We start from the raw sequence: 25439 nt of genomic DNA, 5'->3' as shown, positions 1-25439 counted from the left end.
TGCCCCATTCTTCCAATTGTTCAGATTGTGTTATTCTTGGCTCTTCTGTTTTATCTCATACCCACATATGGTCCAGAGCAAATCCTGTTGGCCCTTCTGCCACAGTTTGACCACTGTTCACCATCCCATTGCTACCATTCTCTCCCAAGTCACCACTATTTCCCTTCTGGATTATCTCAGTAGCCTCCTTGTAGGTTTCTCTACTCTGCCCTTGCCCACTTACAATAAATTCTCTACCCAGCAGCCAGGGTAACATTGTTGGAACTTAACAGAATCTACTCAACACCCTCCAGTGACTTTCCATTTCACTCACAGTGAAAGCCTCATTATTTTTTTTATTTTATTAAAGTATCATTGATATACAATCTTATGTTGGCTTCAAATATACAACACAGTGGTTCAAAAGTTACCCATATTACTAAATCCTCATCCCCTCTAGTGAGGTCACTATGTATCAATGTAGCAAGATGTTAGAGTCATTAACTGTATTCTCCATGCTGTACTACTGCCCGTGACCAACCTATATTGTGATTGCAAATTATTGTGTCCCTTTATTCCCTTCCCCTCCCCCCCTTCCCTCTTCAACCCCTCCCCCTCGGTAACCACTATAACCACTAGTCCCTCATTGGTGTCTATGAGTCTACTACTGTTTTGTTCTTTCTGTTTTGCTTTGTTCTTATATTCCACAAACAAGTGAAATCATATGGAATTAATTTTTCTCTGCCTGGCTCATTTCACTGAGCATAATACCCTCTAGATCCATCCGTGTTGTTGCAAATGGGAAATTTGTTTTCTTTTTATAAAACCTCATTATGCTTGAACATACCAAGCATCATCCCACCTCAGAGCTTCCTACTTGCTCTTTCCTGTACCCAGAAGGATTTTTCACCAGATCTCCACAAGGCTTTTTCATTTCTTCCACATCTTAACTTAAAATTCATCTTCTCATTGACAATTTATCTAGCCAAACTCTAGAAAATTGCAAAACAAATATCCCAACACCTCCAATTTCCCTTCCATTTTACTATTCTTCTTAGGAGAATCGTTAGCTAACAAACTATATGTGCATTTTACTGATTTATCATGTTAATTGGTTGGCTACCCTGTTAAAACTTTAGTTCCACAAGGGCAGGACATTTTATTTGTTTTATTGTCTGCTGTATCAGCCATGTCAGAACAGTGCCTGGCACATAGTAATCACTCAACAAATGCTTGTTAAGTGAACAGACATTGAATGAATTAAAGATACCAGAGCTAGATGAAGAATAGAATCACCCTAGTGTAATGATTTCAAACTACTTTCAAACCCCCCAGTGCCCCATTACAAGGAGGAAAAGGGACCCAAGAAAGTAAGGCTCTGTACCCCCAGGCCCCTGCTTTGCCCAAAATAGACCAGAATCTTACATACTGGTCTCCCATGATACCTTTGTTTTGAAGAAAACATTATTTGGATGAGTTTTTAAGAATTGTTTGAAATCAATTGCGGTAAATCTAAAGAAATCAGAGACTATAACCTCTCCAGGCTAAGAACAATGACCTGCTTCCATGGATGGACACATCAGGTACTCTCTAGTTCCATCTTCCTCAAATTGGGCTCTGACAACATAGCATAGGTGTCCCAAAGAATGCCACAGGATATAAATATGGCAGAAATTCCTGAGCAGCAACTTTACCCCAAATCTGGGAGCAAATATTAATTTTCTATTGAAATAAAGGAGCAGAATCAAAACTTCTCAAAAATTTAAAAAGTAAAACACAAGAAGCCACTTCAAACTACTTCTTAACTTGCCACAGGATCCACATATACTTTTCTCTGCCATTAAGAAAAGCAAATTCCTGGAGAAGCACTATATCCAGGACAGAAGAGCTGAGAAATAAAGAGGTGTCATTAAGATGGCCTACAATACAAGACCTGCTTACCTAGGTAGGCTCCGTACAGCAATAATTTCACATTGGCTTGGAACATTTTGCTGATCATATAGGATGTTCTAAGCCTTCTGTGCACACTACATTAGAAAATATGACATAGTTGGAGGCCTTTGTTTTTCCTGCTGCACTACGAAATAGCATTAGATTTCCTGTAGCTCAAAGGGTGTGCACAAACAGCTTCCCCTGGGAGGTCTGGGTCAATGGACAGAACAGCAAAAGCTAGAATTGTAGTGAAGCATTTATTTCATTCTATACATATTTATTGAGCACCTACTTCATACTCAGTAGTAAGATTTTTTTAAAGTCTGACATTGGTTTTTAAAAACGAGATCTTTTTAACAGTTACCATGATTATAGTTATCTAACCAAATAAGAACTGTGCTAACAGTAATTAGGGATGGTGATGCTTGCAAAGTGTATGGACATCTTAAGTGCCTCCACTGATTACTAACTCAGAGAATCCTAGTTAGATATGATAATCCAGCAGCTGGGAGGCATAATTTTCACTAGCAACATTTTTCATATTAGTTATCATTCATTTTAGATTTATAATATTTATTGGCTTCTTAGGAAGGAAAGTACCAGAGTCATAAATGGATGGCTGATCTCCACAACTGATCTATTACACATTAGGAAATAATAAAGATAAAGAGCTCTAGATTAAAAGAAATGACAGGAGCTCTGAGTTCTTCTACTAGCTCTGCCACTGAATCACTGTGTCACTTCCTCTCTGAGCCTCAGTTTCCTCATCTGTAAAATGAGAGTTTTGGTGAATGATATTCTTTCAGTGGTCCTTCAAGCTCTGACAATCTCTGAGTCTATAAAACCCATATTCGTAGCCAAGCCACTGAGTGTGTGTACACATTCTGAAATAGTCAACAAATACCACCAACATGTAAGGGCTTGAACTAAGTGACTGAATAGTCAGGGAAAGCCCCATCTAACAAATGGAACTTGTTCCTCATTCTCATTTTCAACAGACATGAGTAAGAATTCAAAGTTCAAGAAACAATGCTGCCTCACCCCTCCTCACACCCTAGTCCAATGCAAGATTACCCTTCAGCACTTCAGAAATCAAATCAGGGATTGTCAACAAATCCAAATCCGATCTAACAAGCCCCACCTGGATGGTCAGCAGATTCAGGGGAAGCACTGAACAGAATGAAAACAATACTCTTAAAGATTTAGATATGATAAGATTTAAGGCTACCTTGGTGATTATTGTTCTAAACAGAAAGTCAGGAAAACTACTGGGGCCTAGGCAGGAGGGTGAGAAAATCTGTGTGGGGAAAGAAGTGGATGCCTACCCAGTTTTTGGTTTTTCTTCTGTCTGCCCCAACAGCAAGAGCATTTCTTTCTAGATGCTGTCTAGCAACACACCCACTTGACCTCCTTTCAGTTTGGGTTTTTAAAGTACTGCCAAATAATGAAAGGCCAAAGCTGCAGGGCTCTTAGAAAGGATCTAGGCCAGGGCTCCCACTGGTAGCAGGTGGGCCTAATTCAGCACATGTTTTGTGAGAACAGCACAGATCTAAGATAATTTTGATTTTTGAGTACCTTTGAAAAGAGCATATACTCTCCCATTCCTCCAGGTAGCCACCACTCCTGGACTTGTGCAGAGCAGCCTGGCACTGAAAGATTTTTTGAGTTTGAGCTAAGTCGCAAAGACCAGACCATTCCATGACACCATTACTGCCTTCCAGTCTTCCTCCCCTTGCAGCTGCTCTTGCAAGGCTCAGCCTGGCCTCCTGTAACCATCCAAAATTAAACAATCCCAAAGTCAAATCTGTCCAAACGTTCTCTGAGAAAGCCCTTTATTCCAGTCTGACAGAACTTCAGCCTGCACTTTCGCCCCAGCCAATACAGGAAGCACTTTTAAGAGGGCCTGAATACCAAGCACTGGGCTTTTCTCTCTAATAAAGACTGTGGGAAGTTGGGGTTCCTATGGCCAGGATCCTTACTGAACTTAAACCACCTGATGATGTAACTGGCCTGTTGCTGGGCTGCCACTTCCACACCTGTAGGCAATAAGCTATTATTGCGCTATATAGAGAGCTTGGCCCATTGCTCTGGGTGGAGGCAGAGATGCTAGTGCTCCACCTACTGCCAGGAGAACAAGCCGGATAATAAACATTTTCACCCCAAAGAAACGTTCTACTGTCATTTCTTTGGTCACATTGAATCCACAGTGAACTTGCCCGGGGCTGAAACCCACTGTCAAGACAAAGACAGGGCACTATCACAGGCCAGGGTGGGGTCAGCCAGGTTCTTCAGTGCTCTGACGAGGAACCAGAGCACTGGATCCTAAAGCAAGGGGTTTTAGTTACTGAGGTTTTAAAAACAAAACCACAAAAGACCATGTGACTAAAGGCTGCCACCTAAAAAGAAGACAAGATACTGAGTCCATAGGAGGCCACTGATTTGTGTTTTTATCAAAATGTCTGTCATGTGTTCCTTATTGTCCTAGACATTCCCACATTCAAATACTATGTCTCACTGTCCTGATATCTGTTAAAAAAATATAACATTACCAAGAGAGGATTAAAGATGGTGGTGAGAGAGGTAAGACAGAGGACTCCTCTTAAAACCGCATATAATAGGAAAATATAATTAATACAACTAATCCTGAAACAGCAACAGGAAAGAAGGCTGTACCAGACTGTATACACCTGGAGAAAAGAAGTGACCTCATGGAGCAGTGTAATGTACCAAAGCCATAACCTGGAAGGACCCAAGCCTTTCGCCCACCCCAGCTCACCAGTGGGAGGAAGAGAAATGGAGCGGGGAGGGAGTGGAGGCCTGGGACTGCTGAACACCTATCTCTGGAGATCTGCTCTGGGAGCACAAACCTACATTGCATGGTGCTCTGGTGATTAGGGGAGTTGGAAAGCTAAGACAGGTAGAACTCCTGGAGAGACTGAGATTCCAGCCACTTGTGGAAAACGGGGATCCATATCCGGCTGCTCTGGGACAGAAGAAAGGTGGGCAGTCTGAGAGAATTCCTAACAGTGAGAGGGCTACTAAAGGGGCAAGGATTGCACAGAGCTTACTGCTCAGGAGAAAGGACAGGTAAACAAAATTGTCTGGGTGCATTCTGCCCAGCAGGTTGTGAACTTTGATGATCTTCAGGTGCTCCAGTCCCTTGTCTGGCTATGTAGCTATGAGGCCCCCCACTGTGATATGCAGACTACTATGCTTTCCTCCTGGCCAACCCACAGCTGGCTTACAAACCGGCAAACCCTGCTCTGGCAACAGGACAGCCAGAGGGAAGCCCTGACTACAGCAGCTACAAACGCAAAGCATAGAGGCTTATACCTGTGTGATCAGCCTACTGGTTCTGGCAGACAAGACAGGCACAGCAGTCAGGAAGCAGGAAACAGTTCTTTCCTCCCCCCACGCACCAACACCACTCCCCTGTGACCCTCAACATTGCTCCAGGAGCTGAGCAGCTCCAGAGAGTAGAACTTCTGGGCACTAGAGGGTCAAAAGAACATCAAAGGAACATCAAAATCATACATACACCAGAAAAATAGTCAAATGAAACCGATCTCTTGAATCTCCCTGAGATTTCAAAAAATAATAATAAACATGCTCATGGAGGTACAGAAAAATATTTAAGACCTCAGGAATGAATTCCAGTCGGAGATCCAATCATTATGGAACACAGTACCAGAAATAAAACACACAATGGAAAGATTAAAAAGCAGATAAGATATGGTAGAGGAGACAATAAATGAAATATAAATGAGAGAAGAGGAATACAAAGAAGCTGAGAAACAGAGAGAAAGAAGGATCTCTAAGAATGAAATAATTTTGAGAGAACTGTGTGACCAATCCAAATGGAACAATATTCATATTATAAGGGTACCAGAAGAAAAAGAGAGAGACAAAGGGATAGAAAGTGTCCTTGAGGAGGTATTCGCTGAAAACTTCCCCAATTTGGGGAAGGAAATAGTCTCTCAGGCCATGGAGATCCACAGATCTCCCAACACAAGGGACCCAAGGAAGACAACACCATGACATATAATAATTAAAATGGCAAAGAACAAGGATAAGGACAGACTATTAAAAGCAGCCACAGAGAGAAATAAGATCACATACAAAGGAAAGCCCATCAGGCTATCATCAGACTTCTCAGCAGAAACCTTATAAGCCAGAAGGGAGTGGCATGATATATTTACTGTAATGAAGCAGAAGGGTCTCGAACCAAGAATACTTTATCTGGCATTATCATTTAAATTTGAAGGAGGGATTAAACAATTTCCAGATAAGCAAAAGCTGAGAGAATTTACCTCCCACAAACCATCTCCACAGTGTATTTTGGAGAGACTGCTATAGATGGAAGTGTTCCTAAGGTTTAATAGCTGCCACCAGAGGTAATAAAACCACAGTAAAGAAAGTAGAACAGTTAATTACTAAGCAAAAGGCAAATTAAATCAACTAATCCCAAAGTCAGTCAAGGGATAGACAAAAAGTACAGAATATGGTACATACTGTATAATCAATGGAGGAGGAAGAAAAAGGAGGAGAAAAAATGAACCTTTATATTGCACTTGTAATAGCATACTAAGTGAGTTAAGTTAGACTCTTAGATAGTAAGGACGTTAACCTTGACCCTTTGGTAACCACAAAACTAAAGCCTGCAGTGGCAATAAGTACATACCTATTGACAATCACCCTAAATGTAAATGGTCTCTATGCACCAATCAAAAGACACAGAGTCACTGAATGGACAAAAAAAAGTTCCATCTATATGCTGCCTACAAGAGACTCACTTTAAACCCAAAGACATATACAGACTAAAAGTGAAGGGATGGTAAAAGATATTTCATGCAACTAATAGGGAGAAAAAAGCAGGAGTTGCAGTACTTGGATCAAACAAAATAGACTTCAAAATAAAGAAAGTCACAAGAGACGAGAAGGACATTACATAATGATTAACGGGTCAATCCAACAAGAAGATATAACCATTATAAATATTTATGCACCCAACACAGGAGCTCCTACACATGTGAAACAAACACTAACAGAATTAAACAGGGAAATAGAATGAAATGCATGCATTCTAGGAGACATCAACACTCCATTCACTCCAAAGGATAAATCAATCAGACAGAAAATAAGTAAGGAGACAGAGATGCTGAAAACCACATTAGAACAGATGGACCTAAGACACATCTACAGAACTCTACACCAAAAAGAAGCAGAATACACATTCCTCACAAGTGCACGTGGAACATTTTCAAGGAAAGATCATCTGCTAGGCCACAAAAAGAGCCTTGGTAAATTCAAAAAGACTGAAATTGTACCAACCAGCTTCTCAGATGACAAAGGTATGAAACTACAAATTAATTACACAAAGAAAATGAAAAATCCTGCAAACACATGGAGACTTCACAACATGCTTCTAAATAACCAATGGATCAATGACCAAATAAAAACAGATCAAGCAATACATAGAGACAAGACAACAGTAACTCAACACTGCAAAATCTGTGGGATGCAGCAAAGGCTGTGCTAAGAGGGAAGTATATTGCAATACAGGCCTACATCAGGAAAGAAGAACAATCCCATATAAACAGCCTAAACTCACAATTAACAAAACTAGAAAAAGAAGAACAAATGAGGCCAAAAATTAGTAGAAGGAGGGACATAATAAAGATTAGAACAGAAATAAATAAAATTGAGAAGAATAAAACAATAGAAAGAATCAATGAAAGCAAGAGCTGGGCCTTCGAGATAATAAAACAGATAAACCACTAGCCAGACTTATGAAGAAAAAAAGAGAGTCTACACACATAAACAGAATCAGAAATGAGAAAGGAAAAATCACTACAGACACCACAGAAATACAAAGAATTATGAGAGAATACTATGAAAAATTATATTCTAACCAATTGGATAACCTAGAAGAAATGGACTACTTTCTATAAAAATACAACCTTCCAAAGCTGACCCAGAAAGGAACAAAAAATCTGAACAGACCAATTATCAGCAACAATATTCTATCAGTAATCAAAAAACTACCTAAAAACAAAATCCCTGGACCAGATGGCCTCATCACTGAATTTTATCAAACATTTAGTGAAGACCTAATACCAAACATCCTTAACATTTTCCAGAAAGTAGAAGAGGGAATACTTCCAAACTCATTCTATGAGACCAATATCACTCTAATAACAAAAACAGGCAAAGACACCACAAAAAAGAAAATTACAGACCAATATCCCTGATGAACATACATGCAAAAATACTCAACAAAATATTAGCAAACCAAATTCAAAAATATATCAAAAAGATCATCCACCATGATCAAGTGAGATTTATTCCAGGGATGCAAGGATGGTACAATATTGAAAATCCATCAACATCATCCACCACACCAACAAAAAGAAGGACAAAAACAACATGATCATCTCCATAGATGCCAAAAAAGCATTTGACAAAATTCAACATCCATTCATGATAGAAACTTTCAACAAAATGGGTATAGAGGGCAAGTACCTCAACATAATAAAGGTCACATACGACAAACCCACAGCCAATGTCATACTTAACAGCAAGAAGCTGAAAGCCTTTCCCCAAAGATTGGGACAAGACAAGTATGCCTACTCTCTCCACTTTCATTCAACATAGTTCTGGAGGTCCTTGCAACAGCAATGAGACAACACAAAGAAATAAAGGGCATCCAGATTGGTAAGGAAGAAGTTAAACTGTCACTGTTAGCAGATGACATGATATTGTACATAAAAAAACCAAAAGAATCCACTCCAAAACTACTAGAACTAATATTTGAATTCAGCAAAGTTGCAGGATACAAAATTAATACACAGAAATCTGCTGCATTCCTACACACTAACTATGAACTAGCAGAAAGAGAAATCAGAAAAACAATTCCATTCACAATTGCATCAAAAAGAATAAAATACCTAGGAATAAACCCAACCAAGGAAGTAAAAGACCTGTAATCTGAAAACTGCAAGACACTCATGAGAGAAATTAAAGAAGATACCGATAAATGGAAATACATACCATGGTCATGGATAGGAAGAATTAATATTGTTAAAATGGCCATCCTGCCTAAAGCAAACTACAGATTCAATGCAATCCCTATCAAAATACCAACAGCATTCTTCAATGAACTAGAACAAATCATTCTAAAATTCATATGGAATCACAAAAGACCCTGAACAGGCAAAGCAATCCTGAGAAGGAAGAATAAAGCAAGGGGATCTTGCTTCCCAACTTTAAACTCTACTACAAAGTGACAGTAACCAAGACAATTTGGTACTAGCACAAGAAAAGACCCACAGACCAGTTGAACAGAATAGAGAGTCCAGATATTAACCCAACCATATATGGTCAATTAATATATGATAAAGGAGCCATGGATATACAATGGGGAATGATAGCCTCTTCAACAACTGGTATTGGCAAAACTGAACAGCTGCATGCAAGAAAATGAAACTGGATTATTGTGTAACCCCATACACAAAAGTAAACTCAAAATGGATCAAAGACCAGAATGTAAGTCATGAAACCATAAAACTCTTAGAAGACAACATAGGCAAAAATCTCCTGAATATAAGCATGAGCAACTTCTTCCTGAACGCATCTCCTCAAGCAAGGGAAACAAAAGCAAAAATGAACTCATGGGACTACATCAAACTAAAAAGTTTCTGTATGGCAAAGGACACCATCAACAGAACAAAAACGCATCTTACAGTATGGGAGAATATATTTGTAAATGACATATCCAACAAGGGGTTAACATCCAAAATATATAAAGAACTTACACACCTCAACACCCAAACAGCAAATAACCCGATTAAAAAATGGGCAGAGGTACTGATGGACAGTGACTGTATTGGGGTGTGGGTGGGGACTTGATAATATGGGTAAATGTAGTAACCACATTGTTTGTTCGTGTGAAACCTTCATAAGAGTGTATATCAATCATACCTTAATAAAAAAATTTTTTTAAATGGGCAGAGGATATGAAAAGACAGTTCTCCAAAGAAGAAATTCAGATGGACAACAGACACATGAAAAGATGCTCCACATCACTAATCATCAGGGAAATGCAAATTAAAACCACAATGAGATATCACCTCACACCAGTAAGGATGGCCAACATCCAAAAGACAAACAACAAATGTTGGCGAGGATGTGGAGAAAGGGGAACCCTCCTGCACTGCTGGTGGGAATGTAAACTAGTTCACCCATTGTGGAAAGTAATATGGAAGTTCCTCAAAAAACTAAAAATATAAATACCATTTGACCCAGGAATTCCACTTTTAGAAATTTACCCAATGAAAACAAGTTCTCAGATTCAAAAAGACATCAGCACACCTATGTTTATCGCAGCACTATTTACAATAGCCAAGAAATGCAAGCAACCTAAGTGTCCATTAGTAGATGAATGGATAAAGAAGATGTGGTACATATACACAATGGAATACTATTCAGCCATAAGGAAGAAACAAGTCCTACCATTTGCAACAACATGGATGGAGCTGGAGGATATTATGCTCAGTGAAGTAAGCCAGGCAGAAAAAGACAAGTGACAATTAATTTTCCTCATTTGTGGAGTATAACACTGAAGCAAAGCTGAAGGAACAAAACAGCAGAAGACTCACAGACTCCAAGAAGGGACTAGTGGTTACTAAAGGGGAGCGGTGTCCGAGGGCGGGTAGGGAGAGAGGGAGAAGGGGATTGCAGGGTATTATGTTTAGTACACATGGTGTAGGTGGTCAAGGGGAAGACAGTGTAACACAGAGAAGGCAAATAGTGACTCTGTGGCATCTTACTACACTGATGGACAGTGACTGCAATGGGATATGGGTGGGGACTTGATAATATTGGTAAATGTAGTAACACGTTGTTTTTCATGTACAACTTTCATAAGAGTGTATATCAATAATGCCTTAATAAAAAATGTAACATTACCAACCTTAAACATATAACATGTTACCGGATACAGAGGAAAAAGAAACAGTGCAGAAAATATTTATTTGGCAAGGAGACAGTCAAAAATATCTAATTAAGTTTTCTTTTTTCCTCTCTAGCTTCCTATCATTCAAATTCAAACCTTACCTCTAACAAGGGGCTGGCCTTTGTTCTCACCCTCGTTTTAAACTAAGATATTAGAATCTATGCTGGGCAGTGACAGAGGCTGGTGTAGAGAAGATACAGTTTATGTGTTGCTATTTAAATCAAGAGATGCAAACTGGAGGCCCACAGCCATGTTCTATGTGGCCCACACATTGTCTTGCATATTTTAAAAAAGCTACCAACATTTGAAAAGTAGGAGATTTCAAGAAATATCCCTATTTCTATCTTTTCCTGAAACACCAGAAAATGTGGCCATTTTGGGCCCATATTATGCCAAGGTGATAGACTGGCCAGAGCTGAATAGAAGCTGCTCCCATTAGGTGGGACATGTGCTGTCTAGATAGCCACATTCCTCACCATTCCCTATTGCCTCCTCTACTCTGCTTCTGCACCTGGATATCAGGGGCCATTTATCATTACATTTGAACTAATTTTTCTTCCAGTAAAGAAGGTAAAATAGTTCTCCTATCTTTGCCGAACAAAAGCAGGGAAACATGGTATAGACCATCTACTACAAGAAAAAATGGAGGAGAGCATATTTGTTTTGCAAAAGTGAGGAATATTGCTATGTATTCAAAATGCAAAACAAACGTGTCATTCAATAAAACATAAACTGTCTTGCTTCATTTTTATTTTGTATAGAGTTACATACAATAAGATGCACAAATCTTAAGTGCACAACTTCATGAATTTTTGCATATGTATACATTCATGTAACTATCACCCAGATCAAAATATCAAACATTCTCACTAATGTTTTCCCCCTTTACATATTTCACCCATCCCCTCCACCCAACTCTGCTATGGCAACCACTGCTCTGTGTGTCTATGAGTCTATTTCTGTTTTGCTTGTTCATTTGGTTTGCTTTTTAGATTTCACATATAGGTGAATTCATATGGTATTTGTCTTTGTCTGACTTATTTCACTCAGCATAATACCCTCTAGGTCCATCCATGTTGTCACAAATGGCAAGATTTCATTCTTTTTTATGGCTGAGTAATATTCCATTGTATATAGATAATACATCTTTTTTATCCATTCATCTATCTATGAACATTTAGGTTGCTTCCATACCTTGGCTACTGTAAATAATGCTGTGATAAACATAGGCATGCATATATCTTTCCGAATCAGTGATTTTGTTTCCTTCAGGTAAATTTCCAGAAGTGGAATTGCTGGGTCATATGGTATTTCTACTTTTAGTTTCTAAGAAGTTTCCATATTGCTTTCCATAGTGGCTGCACCAATCTACAGTCCCACCAGCATCCTATGAGAGTTCCATTTTCTCTACATCTTTGCCAACACTTGTTATTTCTTGTCTTCTTGGTATTAGTGATATCTCATTGTGGTTTTGATTTGCATTTCCTGGTGATTAGGGACACTGAGCATTTCTCACATGCCTGTTGGACATCTGTATGTCTTCTTTGGAAAAATGTTCAGGTCTTCTGCCCATATTTTAATTTGGTTATTTGCCTTTTTGGTATTGTGTTGTATATATTCTTTATATTTTTTGGATGTCAGCCCCTTATTGGATATATCATTTTCAAGCATATTCTCCCATATAGTAGGTTGCCTTTTGGTTCTGTTGAAAGTTTCCTTTGCTGTACAGTATGATGTAGTCCCACTTATTTATTTTTTATTTTATTTCCCTTCCCTGGAAAGACATATCCAGAAAAAAGCTACTAATGCTAATGTTCAAGAATTAATTGCCCATGTTTTTTTCTAGGAGTTTTATGGTTTCAGATTTATTTTGAGGTCTTTAATCCATTTTGAGTCTATTTCTTCCATATGGCATAAGACAGTGATCCAGGTCATTCTTTTGCATGCAGTTTTCCCAGCACAATTTATTGAAGAGACTGTCTTTTCCCCATTGTATATTTTTGCCTCCTTTGTCATATTTTAATTGACCATATAGGTGTGGGTTTATTTTTGGGCTTTCTATTTTGTTCCATTGATCTTTTTTCTGTTCTTGTGCCAGTACCATACTGTTTTGATTACTATGGCTTTGTAGTATATTTTGAAATCAGGGCACATTGTGCCCCCAGCTTTGTTCTTTATTAAGATTGATTTGTCTTGCTTCACTCATTTAAAGCACATGTGTGTCCCTATAGGCATAGGAGTTGTCATTTCTACTTTAAATAAACAGACATTTATGCAATAGTCTATAGGGAAGAAAAAAATAACTTTCCCCCCTTTCTCAGGTTCTCCAGCTGGAATCCTGAAAATTAGAGTGACAAAAGACAGATTAATGATTAACAAGAGGAAAACAAAGTGTTTATTAACTCATGGAGCAGAAGTACACACAGGAGAAACTCAGTGATAAGTAAATCAGAGGGGTAGTTAGAATTTGGACTTATTTAACATTTTAACAAAGAACAATAGATTTGTGGAGAAGTAACAATACAAAAGAAAAGGGTTTTAGGCTTGAGGCAGTAAACTAGGAATGCACATATATGAGGGAAACTAATGAAGTAAGGTCTGTTTGTACAACTCCATACTGTCATCAACTTTTGTCTTGTTCATAGCCATGAACTTTCCTGGGAGAGTAGATTTTTATGGTTGTACTCAATTCTCAGAACATCGGAAGGCTTCTTTCTGTATCTGTTGGATCTCAAGCACCTTCAACTCAAAATAATCCTTATGCCCATGTGGCATATTTTGATCCCCTACAAATCCTACTGTCCTGGGCATCTAAGAGGACAGTGTCTACTTAGATCCCAGGATCTTCCTTTGTTTTTCCTGTTAGACAGATGCTGTCTCAGGCAACTGGGTAATAATCTGCTAATCCTTTTTATTTAAAATGCCCCAGTGACACATATGTATCTAATGTGTGTTAGGGAATGCAACAAGGAAAACACACACACACATACACACACACACAAATATATATATATCCTCTAGTTGATTTTATCTGTACAATAAATTTTTAACTTGAGAGTAGATTTTAGATGATGCTATGATGCTGTTTGATAAGTACCTTCAAAGGTAAGAGGGTACTAAGTACTGTATAAGCACGGATACTCCTAAATACTTAACTCTTTGTCCATGGTTCTCATATGGCCCATATCACCTTCTATTACACATTAGACACATTTTGTAATTCTCTCAGTCGAATTTAAAATCCATGAGAATGAAATTTGTGTCTACTTCATCTTGATATTCCATGGCACATAGAACAGAGCATTGCCCTGAGCAGATGGTTAAATATTTGCTGGCTGGCTGGTTGGCTGAATGTATAGATGGATAAGAGAATGAATTAAATTCTCCAATCATCCCTGCAGGTGAAGTTGAGCATCTAGCTATAAAAGGAAGTGAAGGTAATATATACATTAAAAAGTTTTTGATACCTAGATCATGCATGAATGTAGTTCGTTAGTCCAAGTTGAGTACAGATACATAAGCCCATTCAGTAATGATCAAAGCTGCCCTGCTACTCTACCTGCCCTCACCTGAGCAGAATGTTTGATCAGTAATTTCCCCCTGACTAGTTCAACCTCAAGACTGTGTCCTATGAATATTAGTCCTAAAAGGGTCTGCCTAGAATTCTAAGCTCTTCCTCCTTACACCACCCAGCTCTGGCCCAACAGACTTATAATACACTAGAGGAAACAAATTTTAGAGAGAACATAGTTTGATGGCATACATCTTCTGTCCTTTGATTCCTTCAAGAACAGGCCACTACAAAATTTGCTGAAACTAATATATGCTTACTTTTTAAAGATTGGTTCATCTCTTCTAAAGTCATCTTTTATTATTAGTCAGTTCAGCCATGTGTGGACAAATCATAAGCAGTCACTGAGACTAAACCTAGTTTTCATATCATATTCCTTTCTAGTCCATTCAGACAGTCCCTATTTCTCTTCACTGAAACATTTACTCTAGATATATCCTAGATCACAGACCACTAGAGCTGGAAATAACCTTAGAGATTGCCTAGTTCAACTTTCTCATTTTACAATGTGTTAATTCCCTGTTGATGCTGTAACAAATTGCTACAAACATAGTGACTTAAAACAACACAGATTTGGGGGGAATTGTCAAGATGGTGGTGTGAGTAGAGTGGCGGAAGTCTCCTCCCAAAACCATATATATTTTGAAAATACAGCAAATACAACTATTCCTAAAAGAGTCACCAGAAGATACAGTACATGAGCCAGGCTACATCTACATCTACGAGAATCCAACATCTCATGGAAAAGGGTAAGATACAAAGCTGTGACCCGGCAGGACCCAAGCACTCCCCCAACACCAGCTCACCAGTGGGAGGAAAAGAGTCAGAGTGGGGAGGGAGTGGAAGCACAGGACTGCTAAATAACCAGCCCTAGTAATCTGCCCCAGGAGCACAGAAACACATTGCATGGTGCACTAGATATTAAAGGAGCAGAAAAGCAAAATCCGAGATTAAGACTGTGAACAGGTTCCCACAGCCAGCTGCCCTGGGACAAAAGAAAAGAAGGTGCTTTAAAAGTCTTAAAGGGACAAGGGTTTTAATAGGTGGATAAAATCTACCTGGCACACTCAGCCCAGCAGGCTGGGAACTTTAAGGAACTTCAGGAGTGCTAATCCCCAGGTGGCAGTGCAGCTCTGAAACTCCTCACCATGATAAGCAGCCTGTCATTCCTTGAACCCCACCAGCACTGCAAGGAAACCAGTTGACCCACCATTGCTGCAGAACCAGGGAGCAGTCCTGTGTACAGCAACTACACAGCTTAACATAGAGGCTTCTCCCTGTGTGCAGCTAACCAGCCCAGACACAGAGACTACTCCCTGCATGCAGTTGAAGAGCACAGACAACAGAGATGGGCTCAGAGTTGAGGAAGCATGAAGGGGCTCTCTTCTCGTGACAGAACACACACTGCTTGCCTGTGACCCCTGCCAGTACCCTAGGCCATCCAGAAGACTGCCCAACCCAAGGCAGCTCAGGGGATTAACCCAGAGGCTCCTCCCTGCATGTGGTTGATGAGCAGACAGGGGAGATAGGCACAGAATCCAGGAAGCACAAAGGGGCTTTTTTCTCAATGGTAGAACACATGCCGCCCACCTGTGACCCCCGCCAGGGCCCTAGGCCATCCCGAGGGCCGCCCCACCCACAGCAGCTCAGGGCATTAACCCAGAGGCTGCTCCCTTCATGCGGTTGACCAACAGAGACAGAGGAGACAGGGGAAGAGAATGTGAGGCATAAAGGGGCTTTGCTCTTGCAGCAGAACACATGCTGCTGGCCTGTGATCCCCACCAGTGTCCTAAGCCAACTCAAAGGCCGCCCTGACCACAGCAGTTTAGGGAATTAACCCAGAGGCTCCTCCTGGTGTGCGCTTAACTGGCACAGACAACAGAGACAAGCAAGGCGACCGGCAAGCAGGAAGGGACTTTGTTCTCCCAGCTGACACATGTGCCACTCACCAGTGACCACTCCCATCACCATGAAAAGGCAGAAGAACCTTGTTCAGTGCAAAATACCTCAAACACCACAGGGAGGGTTTGGTGAGACAGAAATCACCAATCTTTCCGAAAAAGAATTCAGAATAAAAGTCATAAGCATGCTGATGGAGCTACAGAGAAAAATTTAAGAGCTAAGGGATGAATTCAGGAGGGAGATAACAGAAATGAAACAAACAATGGAAGGATTTAAGAACAGACTGGATGAGGTGGAAGAGACTGTTAATGGAATAGAAATCAGAAAACAGAAATACAGAGAAGCTGAGGCAGAGAGAGATAAAAAGATCTCTAGGAATGAAAGAATATTAAGAGAACTGTGTGACCAATCCAAACAGAACAATATTCACATTATAGAAGTATCAGAAAAAGAGAGAGAAAAAGGAATACAAAGTGTCTTTGAGGAAATAATAGCTGAAAATTTCTCCAATCTGGGGAAGGAAATAGTCTCTTAGACCATGGAGGTACACAGATCTCCCAACACAAGGAACCCAAGGAGGACAACACCAAGACATAAAATTTTTAAATGGCAAAATCAAAGACAAGACAGACTAGTAAAAAGAGCCAGAGAGAGAAAAAAGATCACCTACAAAGGAAAAACCATCAGGCTATCATCAGACTTCTTAGAAGAAACCTTACAGGACAGAAAGGAATGGCATGACATATTCACTGCAATGAAAAAGAAGGGCCTTGAACAAAGAATACTGTACCCAGCAAGATTATCATTTAAATTTGAAGGAGGGATTAAACAATTCCCATATATGCAAAAGTAGAGGGAATTTACCTCCCACAAACCATCTCTACAGTGTATTTTAAAGGGACCGCTACAGATGGAAGTATGCCTAAGGCTAAATAGCTGTCACCAGAGAAAAGAAAACTATACCAAAGAAAGTACATCAACCAAATACTAACTAAATGCAAAATAAAATCAGCTATCCACAAAATCTGTCAAGGGAAACACAAAGAGTTCAGAACAAAACACTTAACATATAAAGAGGGAAAGAAGAAGAAAAAGAAGGGAGAGAAATAAAGAATCTTCAGACTGTGTTTATAATAGCATAAAAAGTGAGTTAAATTAGATGGTTAGATATTAAGGAAGCTGCCATTGAGCCTTTGGTAACCATGAATCCAAAGCCTGCAACAGCAATAAGTACATATCTATCAATAATCACCCTAAATGTAAATGGACTGAATGCACCAATCAAAAGACACAGAGTAATAGAAAGAATAAAAAAGCAAGACCCATCTATATGCTGCCTATAAGAGACTCACTTCAAACCCAAAGACATACACAGACTAAAAGGGAAGGGATGGAAAAAGATATCTCATGCAAACAATAAGGAGAAAAAAGCAGGAGTTGCAGTACTTGTATCAGACAAAATAGACTTCAAAACAAAGAAAGTAACAAGAGACAAAGAAGGACATTACATAGTGATAAAGGGGTCAATCCAACAAGACGATATAACCATTATAAATATCTATGCACCTAACACAGGAGCACCTACATATGTGAAACAAATATTAACAGAATTAAAGGAAGAAACAGAATGCAATGCATTCATTCTAGGAGACTTCAACACACCACTCACTCCAAAGGACAGATCCACCAGACAGAAAATAAGTAAGAACACAGAGGCACTGAACAACACATTAGAACAGATGGACCTAACAAACATCTATAGAACATTCCACCCAAAAGCAGCAGGATACACATTCTCCTCAAGTGCACTTGGAACATTTTCCAGAATAGAGCACATACTAGGCCACAAAAAGAGCCTCAGTAAATTCAAAAAGATTTAAATTGTACCAAACAACTTCTCAGACCAAAAAGGCATGAAACTAGAAATAAATTGTACAAAGAAAACAAAAAGGCTCACAAACACATGGAGGCTTAACAAATGCTCCTAAATAATCAATGGATGAATGACCAAATTAGAACACAGATCAAGCAATACATGGAGACAAATGAAAACAACAGCACAATGCTCCAACTTCTGTGGGATGCAACAAAGGCAGTTCTATGAGGAAAGCATAGAGCAAACAAGGCCCATTTAAGGAAGGAAGACCAATCCCAAATAAATGGTCTAAATTCACAATTATTGAAACTGGAAAGAAAATAACAAATGAGGCCCAAAGTCAGCAGAAGGAGGGATATAATAAAGATCAAAGAAGAAATAAATAAAATTGAGAAGAATAAAACAATAGAAAAAATTAATGAAACCAAGAGCTGGTTTTTTGAGAAAACAAACAAAATAGATAAACCCCTAGTCAGACTTATTAAGAAAAAAAGACAATTTACACACATAAACAGTATCAGAAATGAGAAAGTAAAAATCACGATGGACACCACAGAAACATAAAGAATTATTAGAGAATACTATGAAAATGTTTATGCTGAAAAACTAGATAACCTAAAAGAAACAACTTTCTAGAAAAATACAACCTTCCATGACTGACCCAGGAAGAAACATAAAATCTGAACAAAACAATTACCAGCAATGAAATTGTATCAATAATCAAAAATCCACCCAAGAACAAAACCTTGTGCACCAGATGGATTCACTGCTGAACTTTATCAGACATTTAGAGAAGACATAATACTCATTCTCCTTAAAGTTTTCCAAAAAATAGGAGGGAATACTTCCAAACTCATTCTACTAAGCCAGCATCACTCTAATACCATTACCAGGTAATGAAACCACAAAAAAAGAAAACTATAGACCAATATTCCTGATGAACATAGATGCAAAAATACTCAACAAAATATTAGCAAACTGACTTCAAAAATACATCAAAAAGATCATACACCATGACCAAGTGGGATTCATCCCAGGGATGCAAGGTTGGTACAACATTTGAAAATCCATCAACATCATCTACCACATCAACAAAAAGGTCAAAATCCACATGATCATCTCCATAGATGCTGAAAAATCATTTGACACAGTTCAACATCCATTCATGATAAAAACTCTCAACAAAATGGGTATAGAGGGCAAGTACCTCAACAAAATAAAGGCCATATATGACAAACCCACAGCCAACATTATACTGAACAGCAAGTAGCTGAAAGCTTTTCACCTAAGATCGGGAACAAGACAAGGATGCCCACTCTCCCCACTTTTATTCAACATAGTACTGAAGCTCCTAACCATGGCACTTTGACATCAGAAAGAAATAAAAAGCATGCAGATTGGTGAGGAAGAAGCCAAACTGTCACTGTTTGCAGATGACATGATATTGTACATAAAAAACCCTAAACAATCCACCCCAAAACTACCATATTTAGTATCTGAATTCAGCAAAGTTCAGGATACATAATTAATATGCAGATCTCTGTTGCATTTCTATATACTAATGATGAACTAACAGAAAGAGAAATCAGGAAATCAATTCCATCGACAATTGCATCAGAAAGAATAAAATACTAGGAATAAACCTTACCAACAAAGTGAAAGACCTAACCTGAAAACTACAAGACACTTTTAAGACAAATTAAAGAGGACACTAACAAATGGACATTCATCCCATGCTCTTGGGTAGGAAGAATTAATATTCAAAATGGCCATTCTACCTAAAGCAATCTACAGATTCATTGAAATCCCTATCAAAATACCAACAGCATTCTTCAATGAACTGGAACAAATAGTTCTAAAATTCTTATGGAACTGCAAAAGACCCCGAATAGCCAAAGTAATCCTGAGAAGGAAGAATAAAGCAGGGGGAATTATGCTCCCTGACTTCAAGCTCTACTACAAAGCCACAGTAATCAAGACAATTTGGTACTGGCACAAGAACAGACCGATAGACCACTGGAACAGAATAGAGAGTCCAGATATTAACCCAAACATATATGGTCAATTAATATATGATAAAGTAGCCATGGATATACAATGGGGAAATGACAGCCTCTTTAACTCCTGGTGTTGGCAAAATTGGACAGCTATATGTAAGAGAATGAAACTGGATTACTGTCTAACTCCATACACAATAGTAAATTCGAAATGGATCACAGACCTGAATGTAAGTCATGAAACCATAAAACTCTTAGAAGTAAACATAGGCAAAACTCTCTTGAATATAAACATGAACAACTTCTTCATGAACATATCTCCACAGGAAAGGGAAACAAAAGCAGAAATGAACAAGTGAAACTATGTCAAACTGAAAAGCTTCTGTACAGCAAAGGACACCATCAGTAGAACAAAAAGGACACCAACCTACAGTATGGGAGAGTATATTCATAAATGACATATGTGATAAGGGGTTGAAATAAAGAGCTTATGCACCTCAACAAACAAAAAGCAAATAATACAATTAAAAAATGGTCAGAGGATCTGAACAGACACTTTTCCAAAGAAAAAATTCAGATAGCCAACAGGTGCATGAAAAGATGCTCCACATTGCTAATCATCAGAGAAATGCAAACTAAAACCACAGTGAGATATCACCTCACACCAGTTAGGATGGCCAACATAGAAAATACTGGGAACAACAAATGCTGGAGAGGATGCAGAGGAAGGGGAACCCTCCTACACTGCTGTTGGGAATATAAACTAGTTCAACCATTGTGGAAAGCAGTACGGCGGTTCCTCAAAAAACTAAAAATAGAAATACCATTTGACCCAGGAATTCCACTCCTAGGAATTTACCCTAAGAATGCAGCATCCCAGTTTGAAAGAGACATATGCACCCCTATGTTTATCACAGCACTATTTACAACAGCCAAGAAATGGAAGCAATCTAAGTGCCCATCAGTAGATGAATGGATAAAGAAGATGTGGTACATATACACAATGGAATATTATTCAGCCATAAGAAGAAAACAAACCCTATAATTTGCAACAGCATGGATGGAGCTAGAGGGTATTATGCTCAGTGAAATAAGCCAGGTGGAGAAAGACAAGTATCAAATGATTTCACTCATCTGCGGAGTATAAGAACAAAGAAAAACTGAAGGAACAAAACAGCAGCAGACTCACAGAACCCAAGAATGTACTAACAGTTACCAAAGAGAAAGGGACTGGGGAGGATGGGTGGTAAGGGAGGGATAAGGGGGAAAAGAGGGCATTATGATTAGCACACATAATGTAGGGGGTGGGTACGGATAAGGCAATATAGCAGGGAAAACAAGTAGTTTTTCTATAGCATCTTACTACACTGATGGACAGTGACTGTAATGGGGTATGTGGGGGGGATTTTATAATGGGGGGAATCTAGTAACCACAGTGTTGCTCATGCAGTTGTATATTAATGATACCAAAATAACAATAAAAATAATTATAAATAAACACAGATTTATTCTCCTACAGCTCATGAGGCCCATCTGAAATCAGTCTCACTGGGCTAAAGTCAAAGTATTGGCAAGGCTGTTTCCTTCTGAAGGTTCTAGGGGAGAGTCCTACTTACCTTTTTCAGCTTCTAGTGCCCTGCATTTCTTGGCTTGTAGACCCTTTCTCTATCCTCAGAGCACAGATTCCAACCTCTGTTTCCATCAGCATATTGCCTCCTCCTCTGTATCCTCTTTTGCTGAGCACTGTAATTACACTAGGCTCACCCAGATAATCCTGGATGATCTCCCCATATCAAGATCCTTAATTTAATCACACCTGTAAAGTCCCCTTTGCCATGTAAGGTACCATTTAGTTTCCAGCATGGACATATTGGGAAGGAAAGCATTATTTTCTGCGTACTACAGTAGATGAGGACATTGGGGTCCAGGAAGAGGTAGTGACCTGGCCCGTGTCACATATCTACTAAGTGGCAAGGCATTGCCTAGACACTATGTCTCTTGACTTTCCAACCACTATTCACTTCATAGCCTGTCTTTCTAGGGTGAAGCTCTGTGTCTTTCCAAATAACGGTTAGCTTCTCTGATAAACCATCTTGAAAAGCTTGACCATGAGAATCAGGATCTCATCCCTTTCCCAGACAATATCCATATAGTTTAACATAGCCTTCGGGACTTACTTTCCTGGTAGAAATTACAGAGCAGGTCAAGAAGTGAAGGTCAATAGGAGCAACATACAGAAGAGGTAGACCAGACCAGACTTCTGAGAATGATCCAACATAACAGAGGGTGAGCTGATTAACAGGACCATATAATCCCTTTAAGAACTCTGAAAATTACTTCGTACAAGTATTACAATCCATATATGAACAAATTAATAAGTAGCATATACTCTCTTCTATTAGCATCCATGAAGGTCTGAAGAAATAGGTATGTTTCAGCAGGAAACATACATAAAATAAAACACAAAAGGGAAGTGACTTATATTCATGGACAGTGAAACAAATGGATATAATTAAGCTTTTATCAAAACAGATGCATTTTTCTTTTAATATTTAATAAGATTTTTTAAAAAGATCTTTTGAATAGCAGTAGACTCATGGACACTGAGAAGTGACTAGTGACCACTGTGGAGGAGGGGTGTGGGTGGGTAGGTTGGTGGAGAGGATGTGGGGGATAAAAAGGCACAAAACTCCCAATCATAAGTTGGTCACAGGGATGGTAGTACAGCATGGAGAATATAGTTAATGATTCTGTAACATCCTACGATGTTAACAGATAGTAACTGCACTAGCGGGGGTGAGGATTTAATAATATGGATAACTGTTGAACCATGTTGTATACTTGAAACCAATATAAGATCATATATAAATGATACTTCAATAAAAAAAATCTTATCATACTTAAGCGGAATTCATAAGTCTCATATTCATGTCAAATTTAATTCAATGCCTTCTAACCTGGCTGTGAATGAGTGGCTGTGACTTTTCTGAGACCATACTAGGAATAATGAAACTTCCACTTTCCATTATTCTGATTACTACAGAGAAAACATAAATTCTATTTACAATAAAGAGCCATGACAAAGAAGCATTCCAACTTTTCATTACAGTTAAATTCATGCTAAATATAAAATTATTGATTGCTGTGCAGATATAAGCTACAAAGCGTAATTCTAAAGATCAATGAATTCAAAGGTGCCAACTGTAGTGAACATAAAATCAATCAATACATTTAGTGCAGAGTCTCCCTTTAGGGGAATTACCACCAAACTCAACACTTATCTCTGTGGGCAAACGTGTCCATACATAAATTGTGCATTCCTCTCTGTAGGCAAGCCATAGAAATCAAGTTTATGTATTCCATTACTAACAAAGAATTCACAATGAAAACAAAAAATAAAATGGCAGGGCCTCCAGACAAAACAACACAAAACAAATTTGATATCTTCACACATATATCTAATTCCCAAACATCAGATCCTTATTGTTTTTTCTCCAAGTTAATCAGCTACCACATAACCCTGTCACTGGAGAGAGACAATCCCTCCTTAGAGGATTCAGGCCTTATCCTTGTTTCAAACCCAATTCATACTCTCTTCAGTCACCTCAAACCCAATCTACCATGGCTCTGGGAGCCGCCAGCACCTCTTTAACAATCCTCCTTCGTCCTGTTGTGTGGGGAGAGCCTCCGTCCTCTCTCCAAGTCTCCATTTCCTCACCTGAAAGGTGGGGATCAGAAAACAATAATATCTCATGGGTTTATTGTGAGAATGAAAGATGTAACTGGTTGGGTACCTGCCACACCATGGATGATTACAAAAAGTAATTATTACAAATAATTACAAAACTAACCTCAAGAGCAACAATAATAGTCATAATGAGCTTTCTCCATTTAACTTATCTCCATTTGGATACATGAGATCCTCACACTTTCTGTGTTTCCATCAGTTTAGATACAATCATGCCTCCTCCTAATTCCAGTTTTCTCTGCAGAAGTTTTACTTGGCCAGCCCTACTGGCCAGATTGGGTTTCCCTTCTTAGATTGTCCTACGGTCCAGGATAGTATTGAAATCTTTCCCACAGAGAGCAAGAGTAAGAGTGAGAAGGTGGGGAAAGGGCAAGACACAAGCCAGGAGTCAGTTTAAAGTTTTCCCTTGCTTGATTATGAATTGGGTGTTTGGAAAGATCAATCAAGTTCAGCCTCTTCTGATTATAGAGGAGAAATCTAGGAGCAGGGAGGTTAAGTGATTTGCTCCAAATGATACAGAAAGTTAGTGGCAAAATTTGAATTAGTATGCAAGTCACCTGGCTCCCAATCCTGTGCTCCGGTGTTCTTTCCCCTACAACAAGCTGTCCTGGGGCATATCCTTGTACTTGAATAGACTCTACAGACCAGGAAGCTGCTATTCTGGGAAGAAATCAGAGCAGTAAGTTTCTTGTTAATAACTAGGAAGACTAATAAGAAACTTAATATCTCTTCAAAGATAAACATTTTGGGACCACTTAACAGGTGTACATCCCTAGCCCTTTGTCTCTCAACCGCCTATAAAACCCCTAAACAACGCACCACCCCGGGACTCTCTTGTCCCCTCCTGGTGTGAGCCAGGAGCTCTGTCTTCTCACTTTATCTCTAAATAAAAGCCTCTCACTTGCTCTCCTAAAAGAAAAAATGCTTGAAAAAGGAGACTCAGAGAGCTTGTAGTTTGGGGGATTAATTGAAGCACTGGGAGGGTGGTCCACCCAGAGAAGGCAATGGAAGCTCTGTGCTCCCCCTCCCATTCTTTCCCTATACATCTCTTCCATTGGGCTATTCTTGAGTTGTATTTATTATAATAAACCAGTAATTATAAGTGCTTTCCTGAGTTCTGTGAACTATCCAACCTGGTGGTGAGGTCATGGGAACATCTAAATTGGCAGTCAGCCAAGTAGAAATGCAGGTCACCTGGGGACCCCATTTGTGGCTGGCCTCAGAAGTGAGGACAGTCATATGGGACTGAACCCTTAACCTATGAAGTCTGGGCTAATTCTGGGTAGTAAGTGTCAAAATTAAATCAAATTATTGGACACCCTGTTGGTGTCAGGGAATTGGAGAATAAGTTGGTTAGAAAAAACACCAAGTATTTGATGTCAGAAGGAAAAAACAACAGACTATTCATAATTCATACAGTT

This window comes from Manis pentadactyla, chromosome X, assembly GCF_030020395.1.
Source record: "Manis pentadactyla isolate mManPen7 chromosome X, mManPen7.hap1, whole genome shotgun sequence".
Taxonomy (NCBI): domain Eukaryota; kingdom Metazoa; phylum Chordata; class Mammalia; order Pholidota; family Manidae; genus Manis; species Manis pentadactyla.
The sequence above is the reverse complement of the archived record's forward strand: the minus strand, read 5'-3'. Positions refer to the sequence as shown.